Source organism: Phyllobates terribilis, unplaced genomic scaffold, assembly GCF_046119375.1.
Source record: "Phyllobates terribilis strain yellow unplaced genomic scaffold, ASM4611937v1 Scaffold_7__3_contigs__length_470593459, whole genome shotgun sequence".
In the NCBI taxonomy this organism is placed as follows: domain Eukaryota; kingdom Metazoa; phylum Chordata; class Amphibia; order Anura; family Dendrobatidae; genus Phyllobates; species Phyllobates terribilis.
In genome coordinates this window covers 428,368,574-428,387,434 of record NW_027362767.1, presented here as the reverse complement: position 1 = coordinate 428,387,434, position 18,861 = coordinate 428,368,574, and the positions used below count along the sequence as shown (strand labels likewise).

Below are 18,861 nucleotides of genomic sequence, written 5' to 3'. Positions count from 1 at the left end.
GAAGCTGAGACGTTGCCACCCCATAGGCCATACGATTGCCCGATCGACCTGGTACCTGGCACCACTCCTCCCCGTGGGCGTATCTACCCGTTGTCTGCAGCCGAGACCCGGGCCATGTCTGAGTACATTGAAGAGAATCTGGCTAGGGGATTTATCCGAAAATCTACCTCCCCGGCTGGAGCCGGATTCTTCTTTGTCAAAAAGAAAGACGGCTCGCTATGTCCCTGTATTGACTACAGAGGACTCAATCTCATCACGGTAAAAAACAAATATCCCCTGCCACTCATCTCCGAATTGTTTGACCGTCTCAAGGGCGCCAGGATCTTCTCCAAGCTGGATCTACGAGGAGCGTATAATCTGGTCCGTATCCGTCAAGAAGACGAGTGGAAGACGGCATTCAATACCCGGGACGGTCACTACGAGTACCTTGTGATGCCCTTCGGTCTCTGTAATGCTCCCGCGGTCTTTCAGGAACTAGTCAACGACATCTTCCGTGACCTCCTGTACTCCTGCGTAGTGGTATACCTGGACGATATCTTGGTCTTCTCTCCGGATCTCCCCACACACCGGAGGGATGTTCGTCAGGTCCTGCTTAGGCTTCGGCAGAACCACCTTTATGCCAAATACGAGAAGTGCCTCTTCGATCAGACCTCCCTTCCGTTCTTGGGCTACGTCATCTCCCAAACAGGTCTGCAAATGGATCCCGAGAAGCTCTCTTCCGTTCTAAAATGGCCTCGTCCTGAAGGTTTGAAGGTGATACAGCGATTCCTGGGCTTCGCTAATTACTATCGTCTTTTCATCCCACACTTCTCGTCTCGGACTGCTCCCATATCTGCACTTACCCGTAAGGGGGCTAACCCCAGGACATGGTCGCCTGAAGCCGAGGAGGCCTTCCTTTCCCTAAAGAAAGCCTTCGCCTCTGCTCCCGTCCTGCACCGTCCGGACTGTAATAAACAATTCTACCTGGAGGTTGATGCCTCCTCCTCCGGAGCCGGAGTGGTGCTCACCCAAAAATCTTCTACCGGGAGAATGGTAACATGCGGCTTATTCTCCAAAATCTTCTCCTCGTCGGAGCGCAACTACTCCATAGGAGACCGTGAATTGCTAGCCATCAAATTGGCACTGGGGGGGTGGCGCTATCTGCTTGAAGGGGCTCTCTACCCGGTAATTATCTACACAGATCACAAAAACCTGGCATATCTCCAAAATGCCCAAAGACTCAATCCTCGCCAGGCCCGGTGGTCGTTGTTTTTTGCCCGCTTCGACTTCATTCTTCATTTCCGTCCGGCGGACAAGAACGTCAATGCTGATGCCTTGTCCCGGTCCTTCCTGTCCTCCGATCAAGAGGAGGAACCTACGCACATCATCGACTCCTCCAAGGTGATGAATGTGGCCCCCTTGGATCTGACTCGTCTTCCACCCGGTAAGACGTTCGTAGCTGTGCCAGATCGGGAGAGGGTTCTTCGCTGGGGACATTCTTCTAAACTAGCTGGCCATGCTGGCCAAAAGAAGACCTTCCAACTTATTACCCGGCATTACTGGTGGCCTAACCTGCGTAAGGATGTGGTAGACTTCGTCGCGGCCTGTTCATCCTGTGCCCGTAACAAAGTTCCCCGACATCTACCAGCCGGCCATCTCCTGCCCCTTCCCGTACCTGCTGCTCCTTGGCAACACATCGCTATGGACTTTATCACCGACCTTCCAGTTTCTGCCGGTTGTACTGTCATTTGGGTTGTCGCTGACCGTTTTTCTAAGATGGCCCACTTCATTCCCCTGCCTGGTCTCCCGTCTGCACCCAAGCTGGCTAAAGACTTTATCCGCCACATCTTCCGTCTCCATGGTCTGCCCCTCCACATCGTGTCGGATCGTGGGGTTCAGTTCACCTCACGCTTCTAGAGAGGCACATGTAAGCTGCTGGACATTACCGTGGACTTCTCCTCCGCTTACCATCCTCAGTCCAATGGTCAAGTGGAGCGGATCAATCAGATCTTGACCAGCTACCTCCGGCACTTCGTTGATGCTCACCACTCGGACTGGGTGGATCTCCTACCATGGGCCGAGTTCTCTTATAACAACCATGAGAGCGAATCCTCTTCCAAATCCCCGTTCTTTATAGTCGGTGGCCAACATCCCCGGATTCCACTTCCTGTCTCCGTTTCTGTGGACAACCCTGCTGCGGAGTCTCTTGTCAGCGAATTTTCTACTATTTGGGAGAGCACCAGGTCCGCTCTTCTTCTCTCCTCTGAGCGGATGAAGAGATATGCTGATAAGAGACGTCTGGATCCGCCCCAATTCCGTCCGGGAGACAAGGTTTGGCTCTCATCCAAACATGTGCGGCTCAAAGTACCCTCCTACAAGTTGGGTCCTCGATTCATCGGCCCCTTCGAAGTCCTCAGGCAAATTAACCCTGTGGCCTACAAATTAAAACTCCTGGCCACCCTACGGATCCCCAACTCCTTCCACGTATCTCTCCTCAAACCCGTTGTCTTTAACTTTTTTTCCAAAAATCCAGGTGCCCCTCCTGCTCCGGTTTCCGCTGATGACATCTTTGAGGTAGAGAGTATTCTGGCCTCCAAGAGGGTAAGAGGAAAAACCTTTTTTCTGGTAGATTGGAAGGGGTTTGGTCCTGAGGAGAGAACTTGGGAACCCAGGGAGAACATCAACGCCCCGCTTCTCCTTGAAAAATTTCTTTCTGGCCAAAAAAAGAGGGGGCCTAAAGGGGGGGGTACTGTAGCATCGGCGTCTCTGCCCCGTTCTAGGCAGAGACGCCGTCCCTCTCACCTCCCCGCTCCGGGCACGGCGTCCTCCAGCGCTTCTCTCCCCGCTGCTTCAGGCACGCGCTCCTTCCCCAGCAGTGTGCTTAGGGCGCGCGCGCGCTCCCCCTCTCTTAAAGGGACCGCGCGCGCCGTCCTAAGGAGTCCCCGGCCAATTGCCGGAGGACCTCCCATATAAAAGGCACCTCCTCCAAAATGGAGGTGCCCGAGCAATGTTGTAGCACTGTTCACTACTCTGCTTCAGCCCTCAGGTCCCGTTGCCAGTTACCTGCCAGATTCCTGCCAGCTTGCTGTCTTATTCCTGCCTGATATTCTGCTACCTGCCTGCTTGGCTGAGGTCCGACGGTCTGCCTTCCAACTCCTGTCAGTCTGTCTATGGACCTGCTTGCTCGCTCACCTGGGAGCGCTCATCTGCTGCTTGTCTGCTAGCCTACCTGGAGGCTCTGCCGTCACGTGCTGTGACCACCCGCTTGTCCAGAGACTCCTGCCCGCTCACCTGGGAGCGCTCATCTGCTACCTGTCTGTTGGTCTTCCTGGAGGCTCCGCCGTCACATGCTGTGACCACCCGTTTATCCAGAGACTCTCGCCTGCTCACCTGGGAGCTCACGTCTATCAGCCGCCACAGGTCGTACCAACCCTTTACCCAGAGACTGCCCCGGTCACTTGCCGTGACCTCCTGCCCGTTCATCCAGAGACTGCCCCGGTCACTTGCCGTGACCTCCTGTCCGTTCATTCAGAGACTGTCCCGGTCACCTGCTGTGACTGCCTGCCCCTCTACCCTGGTCGCCACCCGCTCCCTTACAAGGACCGCCCCCTTGTATAGTAGCTCAGAGGTTCCGCCTCCCAGACCCGTTACAGTTTGTCCACCATTCTGGGGGCCGTATACCCAGACTTTCTCCTGTATATCTTGCAGTAGCAGTTCCTGTCTGAACTGTACCTTAGCCTGTTATCTGTTTTTCTCTATGTCCGTACCTTCCCTTTTCCTGCATTGTCTGAACCTGCACCTAACTCCTACTCGTTGTCTCTGTACTTCTGTTTGTGGGTTTTGGGTCCACTCACTACTTCATAGCAAGTACCTTGTGTGTATCTGGTTCTGCTTGTCCCTTTTCCCTTCCTCCGTATCTTCCTGTATTTTCCAGTCTGTTCCATGTGAACAGAGCCCTGTCCTCTCTGCGTTGTTCACCGCACTTGCGGTTTTTCTCTGCTCTGACTTGCCCACCGCTCCGGCGGTTTCTCTCTGCTCTGACTTGCCCACCGCTCCGGCGGTTTCTCTCTGCTCTGACTTGCCCACCGCTCCGGCGGTTTCTCTCTGCTCTGACTTGCCCACCGCTCCGGCGGTTCCTTCCCGCTCTGGCTTGCTCACCGCTCTGGCGGTTCCTTCCTGCTCTGCCTTGCTCACCGCTCTGGCGGTTCTTTCCTGATCTGCCTTCTCACCGCTCCGGCGGCTTCTCTCTGCTCTGACTTGCTCAACGCTCCGGCGGCTTCTCTCTGCTCTGACTTGCCCACCGCTCCGGCGTTTTCTCTCTGCTCTGACTTGCCCACCGCTCCGGCGGCTTCTCTCTGCTCTGACTTGCCCACTGCTCCGGCGGCTTCTCTCTGCTCTGACTTGCCCACCGCTCCGGCGGCTTCTCTCTGCTCTGACTTGCCCACCGCTCCGGCGGCTTCTCTCTGCTCTGACTTGCCCACCGCTCCAGCGGCTTCTCTCTGCTCTGACTTGCCCACCGCTCCGGCGGCTTCTCTCTGCTCTGACTTGCCCACCACTCCGGCGGCTCCTCTCTGCTCTACCTGTCTACCGCAACTGCGGCTCTGCTCCTGTCTTCCAGTCTGTACTGGCCTCTATCCAGCCTGGGCTCCAACCTGCTAGTACCTCCCTGTCTGCACTCCAGCCATGCTCGCCAGTAACCCCCTGTCTGCATACCAGCCGTGCTTGCCAGTATCCTCCCGTCTGTCCTCCAGCCGTGCCTGCCAACTCCCACCTGTCAGCATACCAGCCGTGCCTGCCAGTGCCCACCTGTCTACATGCCAGCCTAACTTGCCCGTTCCTGCATTCCCCGGTGTGGGTCAACAGCTGTGATTGGGGTCTGACCTGGAGTTGCACCTGGTCCCTCTGCTCGGTTCCTCCTTGGTTCACGGAGTCGTTAGCCGCCGTGCGACCTTGGTCGGATCGGGTTGATACTTAGTTACGCCCCTCCAGGCACTCCTCGGTTCATGGTACAGTGGGATCACTAATCATGCACACGCCAGCCAGTCTGCATAACAGTTTGCTCAGGCCCTTCGTTCGCAGAGACATTTGAATCCATATCTGGCGAATCCGTGCAGCAAGAAAAAAAATTTTCGCAAGCCGAGGTCCCGGCGATTTACGCACCAGCTCAAATGGATCAATCAGCACTCGTTCCTGCAGATCCGCCACGGTTCTATGGGGATCCAAAGCGAAGCCGTGCTTTGTGGAGCAATGCATGCTGCATTTCAAGTTCTATGCTCACTACTTTCCTACCGATCAGGTTAAAGTGGCATTTATGATGTCCTACCTAACGGGTGATGCTTTGAAATGGATCACTCCCCTATGGGAAGCATGGGACCCTATCTTTGACCTGCAGGCCTTCCTGGTGGCCTTTCTAATGGTCTTTGATGACCCTAACCCGGAAGCCTCTGCTAAAGCTTCCCTTCCCAATATCCCGGAGCAGCCCCGATGGGTAATGTGTGTAGGTAGCCTACCAGTTCTCCAGCCTGAAGAGACTGCTGCCCACCCTGAATCCACAAAGGATGACTATGGTCCACAGAATACTTCTCTTCCCAACCTCAAGAGACAGTCCAGACGTGCAAGGCGTAGAGGTAAACCGTCTCGCCAGGTTCTGTCCTCCCAAAGACCTCCTGTTTCCCAGCCTGTAGAAGCAGCTTTCCGCACAGAATCCATGAAGGATGACTATGTTCGTCAGGCAAAGCAGAAGCCAGAACTCAGTCACAAAATCGAATTGCGGTCCCGCTGCGGTGGTTTGGGACCCCCTGATGGTCTTTGTCCAGCGAAGGTTGAAGTATCCCAAGACATTAGGCCTGTAGGAGAGGCTGCCCTTGGCATTAGTATTTCCTCTCCACAGATGACCATGACTGTCTCCGTGGCAAGTGAAGGCGTCGGATTAACCGGAAGTTTCGGGCTTAAAGCGTTGAAGCGTCGGTGTCTGTTTTCCGTCCGACAACTTCAGAAGCCGGTTTGGGCATTGTCAGCAGAAGGACAAGCCCTATTTAGAAACAGTCAAAATATGTCTGTATAAATTAAGCTCCAGGGTGGAGCTTTACACATGAAGAAGTTTACATTCCAGGTGCTGACTGGCTTATCCACAGGTCGTCCAGAGCCGAGACATCTGGTGTCCGCTCGGGTCTGGAGACCCTGTATGCTGTATCCTGGGGGGCTGCTAAGGTACAAGGGGTGTCCAGTCCCCATATCTTCAGGACAGTCCGCAGTTTCTTCTTCCTCTTCACCAGATCTACTATTCGCTGATTCGCTGTGTGCTGAAGACTCCGAAGGAAGAGAAGCGGAGGCGATGTCCCCACACAGTCTCGACGATTGTACCAATGGTCTGGCTTCAGGTACCACCCCGCCTCATAGACATGTCATCTCTGGAACCAGATTGAAGATGGTCCCAAAGCAAGGACCCTCCATCTCTAATAAATCTGGCCTCAAGTCCATAAAGGCAGTGGCCACCTCCAAGTCTCTGCCGCCCTCTAACCAGGCGGAGGAACTCCAGTTGCCTCCTGAATCCTCCGGGGTGCTATCTGATAATAAATGGAGAGAGACTTTTTTGCACCCTGTACCTGGTACTTCGCCCACTTCATCCAGTAAGCCTGGCAAAGTGAACTTTGAAGCAGTAATTACCCCTGAGTCTCTGCACCCCTTCAACCAGGTGGAGGACCTCCAGTTGTCTCCTGAATTTCCTGGGGTGCTACCTGATAAACGGAGAGAGACTTCTCTTCACCCGGTACTTGGTACGCCGCCCACCTCTTCCAGTAAGCTTGGCAAAGTATATGTCATGGCGGTGGTTACCCCCGAGTTTTTGCACCCCTCCAACCAGGTGGAGGACCTCCAGTTTTTTTCCTGAATGCACCAGGGTGCCACCTGATAGCAAATGGAGAGAGACTTGCCCGTGTGCTGTTCCTGGTACTTCACGCACTTCATCTGTTGCTGAGGATGGCTTGATAGGAGGAAGCATACTAGTCACCAAGATGTTGAGACCAGTTTTGATTCCTCTAGTGGACAGAAGAAGTAATCCTCTTGAAGAGAAGGATTGGCCTCCTAATTCCCTGCAGAAGACCCTTGCGGGCCTGAAGAAGAGGGGGTGTAAGGGGGGGTACTGTAACATCCCTTGCGGCATGCTTGCATGGTGCACCATCTCTCACCATGCAAGACCGCAATCTTACCCTTCAGTCCAGCCTGCAAGCCGTGCTCCAATTCATGCTGTGTGCATCCCTTCTGAGTGTCTGCTTAGGGCGGCGGCCCGGTTACTTCCTGATTCTCATAGCTGCTGTGGGCACACCCCTAATGCGTCTCCAGCCTATTGCTGTCAGTGTCTGGATATTTAAACCCCCTGCACCCAGAAGGAGGTGCCTAAGCAACACCTTCACTCAGTTTGTCTTTGCATACTGTATTGCCAGGTCCTGTCCTGTTACCTCTGTCTTCTAGTCTGTTTTCGCTACTCTGGGAGCTGTACTCCCAGACTCGCTCCTGTATCTCCTTCAGTAGCAGTTCCTGTCTGAACTGTACCCTAGCCTGTTTGTCCGCCATTCTGGGGGCCGTATACCCAGACTTTCTCCTGTATATCTTGCAGTAGCAGTTCCTGTCTGAACTGTACCTTAGCCTGTTATCTGTTTTTCTCTATGTCCGTACCTTCCCTTTTCCTGCATTGTCTGAACCTGCACCTAACTCCTACTCGTTGTCTCTGTACTTCTGTTTGTGGGTTTTGGGTCCACTCACTACTTCATAGCAAGTACCTTGTGTGTATCTGGTTCTGCTTGTCCCTTTTCCCTTCCTCCGTATCTTCCTGTATTTTCCAGTCTGTTCCATGTGAACAGAGCCCTGTCCTCTCTGCCTTGTTCACCGCACTTGCGGTTTTTCTCTGCTCTGACTTGCCCACCACTGCGGCGGTTTCTCTCTACTCTGACTTGCCCACCGCTCCGGCGGTTTCTCTCTGCTCTGACTTGCTCACCACTCCGGTGGCTTCCCTCTGCTCTGACTTGCCCATCGCTCTGGCGGTTCGTTCCTGCTCTGCCTTGCTCACCTCTCCGGCGGTTCCTTCCTGCTCTGCCTTTCTCACCGCATCGGCGGTTCCTTCCTGCTCTGCCTTTCTCACCGCACCGGCGGTTCCTTCCTGCTCTGCCTTGCTCACTGCTCCGGCGGTTCCTCCCTGCTCTGCCTTGCTCACCGCTCCGGCGGTTCCTTCCTGCTCTGCCTTGCTCACCGCTCCGGCGGTTCCTTCCTGCTCTGCCTTGCTCACCGCTCCGGCTGTTCCTTCCTGCTCTGCCTTGCTCACCGCTCCGGCGGTTCCTTCCTGCTCTGCCTTGCTCACCGCTCCGGCGCTTCCTTCTTGCTCTGCCTTGCTCAACGCTCCGGCGGTTCCTTCCTGCTATGCCTTGCTCACTGCTCCGGCGGCTTCTCTCTGCTGACTTGCCCACTGCTCCGGCGGCTCCTCTCTGCTCTACCTGTCTACCGCAACTACGGCTCTGCTCCTGTCTTCCAGTCTGTACTGGCCTCTATCCAGCCTGGGCTCCAACCTGCTAGTACCTCCCTGTCTGCACTCCAGCCATGCTCGCCAGTAACCCCCTGTCTGCATACCAGCCGTGCTTGCCGGTATCCTCCCGTCTGACCTCAAGCCGTGCCTGCCAACTCCCACCTGTCAGCATACCAGCCGTGCCTGCCAGTGCCCACCTGTCTACATGCCAGCCTAACCTGCCCGTTCCGGCATTCCCCAGTGTGGATCAACAGCTGTGATCGGGGTCTGACCTGGAGTCGCACCTGGTCCCTCTGCTCGGTTCCTCCTTGGTTCACGGAGTCGTTAGCCGCCGTGCGACCTTGGTCGGATCGGGTTGATACTTAGTTACGCCCTTCCAGGCACTCCTCGGTTCATGGTACAGTGGGATCACTAATCACGCACACGCCAGCCAGTCCGGGCGTGTGCATAACAATATATATATAGTACAATGCAAAGATTTCACTTCTTATATTATATAAGTGATATCTATTGTAAATTCTACAATATCTCAGAAACCGGCGAATCCTCGCAGTGCACAGTGCAGACCGGACAGTATAGTCCTCCATACAGTATTATGGCACCATTAAGTCCTTCATTCAGTATTATGAGCCCCATATATTGCTCCATACAGAGTAATGGACCCCATATAATGCTCCATACAGAGTAATGGACCCCATATAATGCTCCATACAGAGTAATGGACCCCATATAATGCTCCATACAGAATAATGGGCCCCATATAATGCTCCATACAGAATAATGGGTCCCATATAATACTCCATACAGAATAATGGGCCCCATATAGTGCTCCATACAGAATAATGGGCCCCATATAGTGCTCCATACAGAATAATGGGCCCCATATAATGCTCCATACAGAATAATGGACCCCATATAATGCTCCATACATAATAATGGACCCCATATAATGCTCCATACAGAATACTGGACCCCATATAATGCTCCATACAAAATACTGGCCCCCATATAATGCTCCATACAGAATAATGGATCCCATATAATGCTCCATACAGAATACTGGCCCCCATATAATGTCCCATGCAGGCTGAACCCCATATAATACACCATGCAGGCTGGACCCCATATAATGCCTTATGCAGGCTGGGCCCCATATAATGCCCCATGCCTCCATACATAAAAAAAAATACAAAAATCAAATCCTCACCTCACCTCTCCTCACTCTCATCGCTGCTGCTGCTCCGAACTCCTCATCACTGTCTTCCCACTCTCTGCACTGTGACTGCTCAGCAGAGGGCGCGATGGAAAGACGTCATCACGCCCCCTGACCTTAGACGTCACAGTCAGGGGATGTGGAAGATACAGGACCTGTTGCAGAGGCGTGGGGAGAGGTAAGTATTGAGCCGGGGCCCTGAGCAAGTTGGGGGGGCCAAGTCGTGGACGCTGGCACTCGACTCCTTCGCTCATGGGCCCCCGCCTGCTCAGGGCCCCGGCACTTGCCCGAGTGCGCCGGGTGCTGACGCTGAGCCTGATCTTATGTGTTCCAAGATTTTAGGTGACTCATTTTATTAAGGTGCACTGAGAGCAGATTCCCGACCAGCGGGGATTATTAGATCTTAACAGGGACATTGACTCTACATCCGGGGTAAGGTTATTGGTTAGAGTTCTCCCCAATTGCATTATTATTCTAGACTCCATCACCCTCTGGATGTTTTGGTTTTACATGTTTTGGGGGGTTGGCTGACCTTGGTGTTCGATCATCCAGGGACCTGATTAGAGACATAAAATTTGAGTTAATTCATCTTTGGGCTTTGCTTCCAAATGTTATTTTGGTATGGTTGGAGATTGTAGCCCCTCTTACCTGATACAATGCTCATGCAGTGGAGAGAATTAATAAAGCCAGGGGGCGATTTAATAACAGTGTATAGCTTTGTTATTAGAAACAGAGGTGTGGTCGAGCTACACAGGGAATTGGAAATTTCAATCTGGATTTCCTGAGAGGACAGAGTATGCTTGAACGAAGTGGGTTTGGATCTTTGGAATTTGATTTAAGGGAAGGAGTTGACAAGGCAGTTAAAATACGGCGGGACTCTCAGGCACAAGGTTTTGCATCCGCTCATTATGGAGACGAGGTCAGGGATGCCATTGGTTAATAGGGTAGGGTCAGGGGTGGATTAAGAGTAACCAGGGCCCAGGGCAGTTTAGAAGGCGTGGGCCCCCAGGTACCCAATGTATCACGTGACATGATCCCCTTTGATAAATCATGTGATTGGTCATGTGACTAAAACACAGATGCTCTGGTGCACATCTGTAGACGGAAAAAGACAGATAGTGGCTCTGTGCAAATTTTTTCCTTGTGTACAGCACTATCCATATCATAGCGCTATGTAAAATAGAGCAGGGGTGGGAGATTAATTTTCCCAAGGGGCCACATGAGAGACCGTGACTGTTGTGGAGGCTGCATCAATAGGCTGAAATTATAATTATTTTTTTACATTAATCGTATGACTTAATATTAAGCACAATTAAGTATGCCGACATCCCCCTATATTCAGTGTGAGCCCCCACATAGCCCCTACATACAATATGAGCCCCCACATAGCTCCCTACATACAGTATGAGCCCCATATAGCCCTCTACATACAGAATGAGCCCCCCATAATCCCCTATATACAGTATGAGTCCCCATATAGCTCCCTATATACAGTATGAGCCACCATATAGCTCCCTATGTACAGTATGAGGCTGCGCGCAGCTCCCTATGTACAGTATGAGGCCGCACGCAGCTCCCTATGTACAGTATGAGGCCGCACGCAGCTCCCTATGTACAGTATGAGGCCGCGCGCAGCTCCCTAGATGCAGTCACACACACGCAGTCTTGTACACACACATGCAGTCACACACGCACATGTCACTGACCATCTCCCGGCTCGGCTCTTGACCAGCTCCTCTCCGGTGGTAAGTAGCAGTACAGGGCACACTGCGTGACATCACTTTAGCAGGCACGGCCACGCACAGGGCCATGCTAGCTGTGACGCTTCTGGGCTGGCACACAAGCAAGTTTATACTTGCAGTGCTGGTGCGGCCGAAGAAGAAGCAGGGATCCTGCACAGCTGCTGGGGGAGCAACCCAGGGCCCCCCAGCTCAGTTCGTCCCTCCAATGCTGCGCAGACAACATTATAATGATGGCAATCTGGCCATGGGCCCCCCGGAGCCTCAGGCCCTGGGCTGTAGATTGCCCTCATTATAATACGCCAATGGGTAGGGTTACATCGGAGGTATGGTGACTCTTCAGTATTAAGTGATGATTTAGTTCCTGCTGGGACTGTTCACGGGGAACACGTTAATAATTGCAGAGAGGATAGCACCATGACCTTTGTCAACTCCGAGTTGGGGTGATGCAACTGGGGAGTATTTATTCTGGTGCTGTCTAGTGTTGTTATGCCATCCAGGATAGCCTCAGAGAAGAAAGATTATCATGGATAATTGAATATATATGTTCTAATCAATAAAGGTTGTTGAGGCCATATAATTCCACATCACTCAGCGTTGTATTTTATTTGTTAATGCCGTACACATTTTACAATACCCTAATCCTGTGGTAGCGAACCTATGGCATGCGTGCCAGAGGTGGCACTCAGAGCTCTCTCTAACCTTTAACCTCTACAACATGGGCAAGACCAAAGAGCTTTCTAAGGATATCGGGGACAAGATCTTAGACCTGCACAAAGCTGGAGTGGGCTACAAAACCATAAAAGACGCTAGGTGAGAAGGAAACAACTGTTGGTGCAATAGTGTTAGGGAAATATTACTGTCAGGAAAATGTTCTTCCATATTTGCCTGACCTAGATATTCACCCACTCCCTTATTCTCCTTTTGCTTAGCACAAAGCCCCAATTAACACAGCCATGAGTAAGAGCTTACACAAACAACTGTCAGCCAAGAGGTGCCACCAAGCTACTAAGGTATAAGAGAATTCATGGACATTACAGACTCATTCATTGGCAGAAGGGGGGATAAGGACTATAAGCAACGGATCCTGTTCGATAACAGTATAATCAACTGGGGAGCCCCTCCTCCACCTATATTGAATCGTCACAGCGATCGTATAGTGTAAGTGTATGTATTTTAATGTCTCCTTTGTAACATCCTTGTACATATTTTTCCTAAACACTGCCTCCCTTTTGGATTAAATATAAAATTGAATAGTCCTGTTTCTTTTGTCCTGTAATCTTTCCCTTCCCCGAAGCCATATACGCTACCAGGCGTCCAGCCAGGCCTGTATTATATTTCAAACTCGGCCGGTTGTGGCAGAGAATAACAATAATCGGGCTATAGTTAAGCTGACAGTGACGGTACGGGGGGAGTAAACACGGACTCCATGCGTTGTAATCCCGAAGTGTGACGCCATACTCTCACTAGTCGCTTGCCAATATCCACGTAGCGAGTAGTCTGGATCGTGTGCTCACGATTCTAGACGAAATACTGACTGCGTGACGGCCACGGCGAGATATTGTGTCATCTCTCCAGTGTCGTCGCCTGTAGTGGTTCCCTGACAAATTGGTGGCAGCGGTGGGATATTACAGAACATCAGTGGCTGGATTGAGCAATCATTCCTGTTTCTGAAAACTTGCACGGTTCTTGCGAGAATTCTGTGCAGAGTTTTAAGAAATCGGACTCAGTGTTTTAATATTTTTTATCTGGGATATTACTGTACGTAGCAGTTGCATCCCCTCCCTTCTCGTTTTTCTATCCTATCTTTTATTTGGCAATGATGGCTACACGTGAGTAGCCGTTGTATCAACAGCAGTCGAAGGCCACTCTAACTGCCCTCTGCGAGCTGAGACAGATTGACCCCACGGCCAAAAACAAGGCCCAGATGATTGCTGAACTCTTGGAAGGTGCTGCAGAGCCCGTCCGCCAGCAGAGGCCTGATGATGGGGAGGCCAGCCAAGGCCAGCACGGTGCTGTTGCAGGGGTCCCACCTGTGATTGTCAGCCATACCCGCAGCCAGGGTTGTGTAGACCCCCACCTGCAGATGGCCCTGGAGCAGCTCGCCGCAGACGATCGTGATGGACAGCTGCAGCTGATCATGAAATTCCGAGATGCTGAGAGAGCCGAGCGACAAGCTGACCAACAACACCAGCTGGAGCTAACCCGGATTCAGAAGGAGTCACCCTCCACACAGAACTGTGAGTCCAACAGTGACAACTGTTTTAAACCCCGTCCTGAGCATTTCCCTGTGATGGAAAAGAATGGGGACTTGGACACATTTCTGCAAAGCATTGAAAAGGCCTGCAGGCAGTATCAGCTGCCTACAGACTAGTGGGCAAGGTACCTAACGCCTGGGCTCACAGGAAAAGCTCTGGAGGTGTTTGCTTCTCTCCCTCGAGAACAAGATGGAGACTATGAGGCCGTCAAGCAGGCCTTGATAAGAAAGTACCAGCTGACTCCAGAGGTTTACCGGAAAAAGTTCAGCGCCCTCCAACCTGGACCCCATGATAGCTACAGTGATTTGGTGGATGGGCTCAGAACCAACTTTGAGTAGTGGATCCGAGGACTGTCAGTCACCACCTTCAAGGACCTGAAGGATTTGATGGTGAAGGACCAGTTTCTTCATCTTTGCCCAATGGAAGTGAGACAGTTTGTGCTTGACCAGGAGCCGAAGGAAGCCGCGAAAGCAGCCTAGATCGCGGATACCTATGAGGCCAACCGCACCACAGAGGTGCGGAAGTCAGCCGCCAGCAGCTGGAAAGGGGGTAAGTCCACCACCACCCCAACTGTTCCAGCCAGCCGGCCCTCAGCGGGTTCTGCCCCATCTCCCAGCACCTGGACTGCATTTGACTTCCGTAAGTGCTATCAGCCTTGTCTGCCCGGAGAGGCAGAAGATGGACCCCACACCTGAGGCCCCAGTGCCTAATGCAGCCATTCTTTGTGTGGGTGGGGCGGTTGGGCGGGCCCGGGAGAACTTACAACCTGTTACCATGGGAAACACTGTTACTGTCGGCCTTAAGGACAGTGGCGCAGAACGTACCCTCATCCGCCCTGAGTTTGTGTTACCAGAGGAACTCATTCCTGGGAAGACCCTGACTGTCACCGGGTTTGGGGGTGTTCGCCGTCCCATACCGATGGCTTGAGTTTTCTTGGGGTGCGGGGAGGGGGTTAAGGGAAGTGGGGGTGTCGGAGAATCTCCCCACTAATGTGTTATTGGGAACTGATCTGGGACGGTTGGTTGCCCGATACATTCCCGCCAACCCTTCCAGATCTGATTTGTCATGTAATGCTTCTGTCAAAAATGTCGATGTGATGTCTAATAAAAATGTGTGTTGTGGTAAAGGTGAACTCAGCCACTTCACCCCGCGGGATGATGCTGCTGATGATCCCCTAAAGCGAGCCAGCATAAGTGCTAGGGGGGCATTCACGGACACCAGGAAGCAGGTCGCCCCGTGCAGGTGACCAGTGTCACGTCAGATAGTGGCATGGTCAATGGTAGCTGCCCCAAGACTAGCATGGATCCAGAGGTGATGAGGAAGGATGGGGAGAAACACGGGGATCATGGGGAAAGTGGTCTAGTGTCATGACGGACGGTGACATGGCCGGGCGTAGCCCCCCCCCCCCCTAGGGAGCACAGCTCCCAAGGTAAAAATGATGACAGGTGAAAAGGTAGGCCCCATAGCCAGGCAAAGTAACAGAAAGGTGTGTCCCCCTGTCTGTCAGGAGTATGGGAGGAAGGTAGCCATAGCCTGTGAGGTGTGGGGAAAATGTATCCCAAACCGGTCAGGGTGATCGGAAAGCTGAACCCTCAGGTTGGTGGGCAAGTGGGTCCTTGGCTTGTCTGATCATCAGGAAGGGTGGGCCAGTAGTTGGTCTTAAATGGGCGATCTGTAAATCACTCCTTACGGCACCTCAAAGAGGGGGAAATGTCAGGGAAATATTACTGTCAGGAAAAATGTTCTTCCATGTTTCCCTGACATAGATATTCACCCCCTCCCTTATTCGCCTTATGCTTAGCACAAAGCCCCAATTAACACAGCCATGAGTAAGTGCTTACACAAACAACTGGCAGTCTAGATGTGCCACCAAGCTACTTAGAATGCCCCTGAAAGACGCAGGGGGCAATTAGTGGCAGGACGGCAATAATTTGTGTGTAACTGGGAAAACGTGCCTTCCAAGCTTCAAAGAGAGTTTCACAGAAATTTCCAGATGCTCCGACTCCGAAACGCAATATGAAATATTGTAAGTTCCATGCGTCTGACAATAACGGGACCCATATCTTTAGTGACCGAATCAGCCCAGGGATGGATACGTAGTTTTTTATTACTTTAAAGTGTCTGCGTAGAGCCGTAGCGCAAAAACACCAAAATAGCAGACTGCAGCTATACGATATGTGGTCTCTACAGGAAGGTAAAATCATGATAGAAAATATTATATCACTTTTGAGCTTCTGTGATCAACGAGCGATGAGTTATTGCAGAAGTTAGCGTTTTTAATAAAAATGTACAGGCTGGAGACCGGCCCACATGATGCCACCACAGGGGGCGAGTAGCCAGATCTCCCATTAGGTATAAGAGAACTCATGAACATTACAGACTCATTCATTGACAGAGGGGGCATAAGGACTATAAGCAACGGATCCTGTTCAATAACAGCATAATCAACTGGAGAGCCCCTCCTCCACCTATATTGAATTGTCACAAGTTTCTTCTTTTTATCCTGTTTTATTTGTGTAACTGCTTATGTATTTTAATGTCTCCTTTGTAACATACTTGTATATATTGTTCCTAAACACTCTCTCCCTTTTGGATTAAATATATAATGTAATAGTCCTGTTTCTTTTGTCATGTAATCGTTCCCTTCCCCGAAGCCATATATGCTAACAGAACGCAGGCGTCCAGCCAGGCCTGTATTATATTTCAAACTCGGCCGGTGGTGGCAGAGAATAATAATAGGGCTATCGTGAAACTGACAGCGATGGTACAGGGGGGCGTAAACATGGATTCCATGCGTTGGAATCCCGAGGTGTGACGCCATACTCTCACTGGTTGCTTGCCGCTATCCACGTAGCAAGTAGTCTGGATCATGTGCTCGCGATTCTGGACGAAATAATGACCACGTGACGGCCACGGCGGGATATTGCATGATCTCTCCGGTGTCGTCGCCTGTGGTGGTTCCCTGACAAATAGTGAGAAAATGGAAGAAATACAAAATGACTGTCAATTGACATTGATCTGGGCCACCATGCAAAATCTCACCTCATGGGGGATCCTTGATCATGAGGAAGGTGAGAGATCAGTCTAAAACGACACGGGGGAAACTTGTTAATGATCTCAAGGCAGCTGGGACCACAGTCACCAAGAAAACCATTGGTAACACATTAAACCTAAAGAAGTTGTCCACTACTTTTACACTGATGCCCTATACGGATAGGGCATCAATCTATGATCGGCCGGTGTCCCGCACGCGGCACCCCTGCTGATCAGCTGTTATCGGTGTTAGCGGCGGTCGCCGTCCGGAAGTCCTTACCTTCCAGGTCCTGAGCGTCTAACTGTAGTGGCCGGCGCTAGTAACTGCACATCTGCCTCCCATTCAACTGAATATGAGGTGGATGTGCAGTACTCCTACGGATAGGGCATCAATGTAAAATTAGTAGACAACCCCTTTAAAGGTTTAAAATCCTGCAGTGCCCGCAGGGTCCCCCTGCTCAAGAAGGCACATGTGCAGGCCCGTCTGAAGTTTGCCAATGAACACATGGATGATTCTGTGAGTTATTGGGAGAAGGTGCTGTGGTCAGATGAGACAAAAATTGAGCTCTTTGGCATGAACTCAAATCGCCGTGTATGGAGGAAGAGAAATCTGCCTATGACCCAAAGAACACCGTCCCCATTATCAAGCATGGAAGTGGAAACATTATGTTTTGGGGGGGTTTCTCTGCTAAGGGCACAGGACTACTTCACTGCATCAATGGGAGAATGGATGGAGCCATGCATCGTAAAATCCTGAGTGACAACCTCCTTCCCTCCGCCAGGACATTAAAAATGGGTCGTGGCTGGGTCTTCCAGCAAAACAATGACCCAAAACATACAGCCAAGGCAACAAAGGAGTGTCTCAAAAAGAAGCACATGAAGGTCATGGAGTGGCCTAGCCAGTCTCCAGACCTTAATCCCATAGTAAACTTATGGAGGGAGTTGGGAGGTACGACACAGAATTTGATAACATTAGGTCATCATATTGAATAAGTTGTCATTAGTCTTATTTCCAATGATTTTATTGATTTTAAATAATTTTAGGCAGAGGAAGGAAAGGAAGAACTAGGGAATATTGAGGGAAACGGGAAGGAAAGGAAAGGAATGAGGAGAAGGAAAATAGAGGTACTCAATAATATCATACAATACAACCAAATGTAATATATGAACAAAAAGATTACATAACTAAGTAACCAATAAAATAATATTACAATAAAATTACATTAAGAAAAATATTGTGTTATATCAATTAGAACTTGAATTGAACTAATAACCAGAAATATATTTTACCTGTGTCATGGCTAAATAATGAACTAATTTATCAGGGAAACAGCTCAGACCATCTTTGCCATTTTTTGGAAAATTTATGAAATTGATTATTTGATATGGCAAATTTATGTTCATAGTTTTTATGGAGTTTGATTCTTTCTATTATGTCTGTAAAGGTAGGAGGATTTGTTTCCTTCCAAAAAAAAAGCAATGGCATTTTTTATAACAAGGAATATATGTATAATAATAGGTCTAATTGAATCATTAATATTTTCCATGCCAATAGACAGTAATGCCATTTGAGGGGTTATAATCATTTTACTTTTAGAAATCTTATAAATAAGTTGAAAGGTTTGTGAGCATAAAGATTTAATCTTTGGACAATTCCAAAAAATATGAAGCAAATCTCCCATGTTGTCATTAGTCTTGAGCGCAAGTGCTCGCTACTTGAGTTTGCTTTGTGTACTCAGGTATGCACCATGTATCACGGGTGCTGGAGTGACATGCTCCAGTCTCCACCCCATATGTTTCACAGTTATTAGACACCCAAAAAAAACATGCGGGGTTTGCTTGTGCATGGCAGGCAATCCCCGCAAGGTTTTTTTGGCTGTGTAACAGCCGCGAAACATATGGGGTGGAGACTGGAGCATGTCACTCGAGCACCCGCGATACAATGCAAACTCAAGTAGCGAGCACTTGCGCTAAACACTAGTTGCCATATTGTCGTCATTTTTTTCTTTAAATTTGAAAAAATCCCAACCTCACCACAACCCTAGCCTAACCGTAACACAACCCTAACCGAACCCTGACTCTATCACAACCTTAACCCTAGAGTTTATTTTTTATGCCTTTCTT

General features: G+C 50.7%; 1 protein-coding gene across 1 annotated transcript in view; it reads right to left on the bottom strand.

Annotated features, from left to right (window-relative positions):
• LOC141155204 (H-2 class II histocompatibility antigen, E-S beta chain-like) overlaps positions 1 to 18,861 on the bottom strand; it is a 127,363-nt gene that overhangs the window by 85,357 nt on the left and 23,145 nt on the right. The window lies entirely within an intron of this gene.